The sequence below is a fragment of the Arachis hypogaea genome, chromosome 15 (assembly GCF_003086295.3).
Source record: "Arachis hypogaea cultivar Tifrunner chromosome 15, arahy.Tifrunner.gnm2.J5K5, whole genome shotgun sequence".
Classification (NCBI taxonomy): domain Eukaryota; kingdom Viridiplantae; phylum Streptophyta; class Magnoliopsida; order Fabales; family Fabaceae; genus Arachis; species Arachis hypogaea.
This window is the reverse complement of record NC_092050.1, coordinates 127,654,002-127,657,503: the sequence shown is the minus strand read 5'-3', so window position 1 is coordinate 127,657,503 and position 3,502 is coordinate 127,654,002. Positions and strand designations below refer to the sequence as shown.

Sequence of the window (3,502 nt, the reverse complement as noted above, 5' to 3'; positions counted from 1 at the left end):
GGTTAAAAGAATCACCATAAATGCTAAAATCGTCCATAAAAACTTCCATACAATCCTCAATAAGATCAGAGAAAAGGCTCATCATGCACCTTTGGAAAGTAGCTGGTGCATTGCACAAGCTAAAGGGCATTCTTTTATAAGCATAAGTCCCAAAAGGACATGTAAAAGTAGTCTTTTCCTGATCCTCGTGAGCTATATGAATCTGGAAATAACCTGTGTAACCATCTAAAAAGTAATAATGTGATTTACCTGATAGGCGATCCAGCATTTGATCAATGAATGGAAGTGGGTAGTGATCCTTACGGGTAGCTTGGTTGAGACGCCTGTAATCAATACAGACTCTCCAAGCATTCTGAACTCTAGTTGCTATGAGCTCTCCATGCTCATTCTTCACTGTAGTGACTCCGGACTTCTTGGGCACCACTTGTACTGGGCTTACCCATTCACTGTCTGAAATGGGATATATGATACCGGCTTCCAATAGTTTGGTCACTTTCTTTTTGACAACTTCCAAGATGGTGGGATTCAATCTTCTTTGTGGTTGATGGACAGATCTTGCTCCCTCTTCTAAAAATATTCTGTGCTCGCATACTTGAGGGTTAATTCCCACTATGTCTGCCAAACTCTACCCAATTGCCTTCTTATGCTTCCTCAGTACATCAAGTAACTGTTCTTCTTGTTGAGAAGTCAGTTCCTTAGCAATAATAACCGGAAGCTTCTTCTCATCCTCAAGATAAGCATATTTGAGATGTGGAGGGAGAGGTTTCAATTCTAACTTTTGATCATGGGTAGGCTCTGGATTATCTGGGACTTGCAAAAATGGCGAAGTGTCCTCATTGTCAGTTAAGAGGGTCCCCACACTTGGACTTTGTCCAGTGTGCTTCTCTTCAAACTCTTCTTTTTTAACTTCAGCCACACTTTCGTCTATGACATCACACTGGAAGATAGAACGATCTTCTTGGGGGTTGTCAATGACTCCATTCAGATTGAAGATCACTATGCGGCCATCTATTTCAAAGGAGTATGTTCCTGAAAAAGCATCTAATTTGAATTTTGATGTCTTCAGGAATGGTCTTCCAAGTAGGATTGATGATGGCTTATCTGAATCATTATGGGGCATCTCCAAGATATAAAAATCAGTGGAAAATGTGAGCCCTTTAATGTTCACCAAAACGTCTTCAGCAACTCCAGCCACTGTAATAATGCTTTTATCCGCTAGCACAAAACGAGCTGCCGACCTTTTTAAGGGAGGGAGCCTTAAAACATCATATATAGACAAAGGCATTATACTGACACATGCTCCTAAATCACACATGCAGTCATAAATTACTACACCACCAATAGTACAACTAACTATGCAAGGACTTGGATCACTACATTTTCAGGTAATCCTCCCATTAAAGCAGATATAGAACTACCTAAAGGAATAGTTTCTAATTCGTTAATTTTGTCTTTATGAATACATAAGTCTTTTAGAAACTTTGCATATTTAGGTACCTGCTGAATAACATCAAAAAGGGGAACAGTTACCTCAACCTTTTTGAATATTTCTACCATTTTAGGATCAGGTTCCAGCTGCTTCCTGGGCTTCCTTGCAAGTTGTGAAAATGGAATGGGAGTGGTGTTTTCTGTGGTGCCTGCGCCTTTTTGTGCTTCTTCCTGTGGTTGAGCTATCTCTTCTTTAGCTATGTCCTGTATATCCTCTTCCTCTTCAACATCTTCGATTTCCACCACCTCTTCAGCTGAAGCGTATTCTGGTGAGCTTGGTTCCTCCTGATTCCTCTCCTGCAGTGTGGTTCCGGATCTCAGGGTGATGGCATTAATGCCTCCCTTTGGATTGGGTAATGGTTGAGAGGGGATTCCAGTGGTGCTTGAAGGTTGGTTACTGGAATTTTGTGCTGAACTAAGCTGTGACATAAAAGCTTGCAGAGTAGAGGTGAAACCATTTAGACTGGCGTTAATATTGTTCACGATGGTATTTTCCATGGCCAGTTGTCTTTTCTCAAAAGCTTGTAATAAATCTTCATTAGAAGATACAGAAGAATGAGTAAATTGAGAGGTTTGCTGCTGATTGTTCGGTGGTCCTTGGTTTTGCCTCAGGTGAGGTGCTCGGTAAGGTTGATTTTGCTGCCTGTTGTTGTTATTATTCCACCTCTGATTTCCCTGATTATCTCTGCCTCCTCTATTATTGTTGTCCCTCCAATTCTGGTTTGAATTGTCTTGCCATCCATGGTTATTATTTCCACTTTGATTGTACCCTTGGTTGGGACGGTCATAGAAGTTGTGAGTGGATGCCACCATGTTGTCTTCTTGTTGGAGCTGCGGGCATTCATCAGTGTAATGACTGTAATCAGCACAAATTTCACAAATTCTTTGTGGGACTAGTTGTTGGTTTTGCTGCGGTTGAGTTTGCTGAGCTTGTTGATTCAACTACATTTGCTTCAGCAGGTTGGTCATCTCATAGATGCTTCGATTTAGAGCAGCAGTCTCTATGCCAGAAGATACTTCTGCAACGGCCCTTGAACGGCCTTGCTTCTGTCTGTGGTTCCGAGTAGATTCAGCTAAATCACTGATCAATTGCCAAGCTTCATCAGTGGTCTTGTACTTCTTCATAGACCCATTGCTGGCACTTTCCAATGTGGTCTTATCCTGGGGCCTCATTCCTTGTGTGACATAGCTGAGTAGCACGATCTTGTCAATCATGAGGTGGGGGCATGCTTCCAGAAGATTATTGAAGCGCTCCCAGTATTCAAAGAGAGTCTCATTATCATCCTGAACAATTGTAGAGATATCCTTCCTTAGTTTATCAGTAACTTCAGATGGAAAGAATTTCTCCAGAAACTCCTTTCTGAGTGTATCCCAGTTGGATACATTTGCTAGAGGTTGAGTGTACTACCACTCTCTTGCTTTTCCCTCAAGAGAGAACGGAAAAGCTTTCAGCAGAATTGAAATTTCATCAGTGCCATCACGCCTGACAGTAGAACAGGCTGCCTGGAAATCTCTCAAGTGCTTGATAGGCTCTTGAGCACGTAGGCCATGAAACTTGGGCATCAAATTTAGCAGTGCGGTCTTTATTTCAAAATCCATAGCTACCGCTGGATGATGCGCTTGAAACGGTTGCATTGTAAAATCAGGAGCTCCTTCCTCCTGAATGGTAACTCTTCTAGCTGCCATGTTTTATGCACATAAAACAACCGAATCAGTAGAACGGGGGCTGGTTTCTTCCTCAAATTCACTTTAAGATCCGCCCTCAGAGCGGGCTAAACTACGCTGTTCTCGCCTTATTCGTGAAATTGTCCTTTCAATTTCAGGATCGAATATTAGCAAGCGCGGATCAGGAAGTGAACGTGTCATTTGACAGAAGAAACATGCAGCTCATAGTAGCAAAATTAAATAAAATGCAAATAAATAAATTCTAATTAATAAAATTAGCACTCTATTGCAACTCCCCGGCAACTGCGCCAAAAATTGATGGGAAGCAGAAGCTGGTGAATTAAAAATT

The 3,502-nt window shown here is 41.6% G+C and overlaps 1 non-coding gene across 1 annotated transcript; it reads left to right on the top strand.

Annotated features, from left to right (window-relative positions):
* Positions 1-2,697: 2,697 nt before the first annotated feature.
* LOC112752225 (small nucleolar RNA R71) lies at positions 2,698-2,805 on the top strand. Its single transcript, XR_003176670.1, has one exon. It is a non-coding gene; the product is annotated as a small nucleolar RNA R71 (small nucleolar RNA).
* The last annotated feature ends 697 nt before the right edge of the window (positions 2,806-3,502 follow it).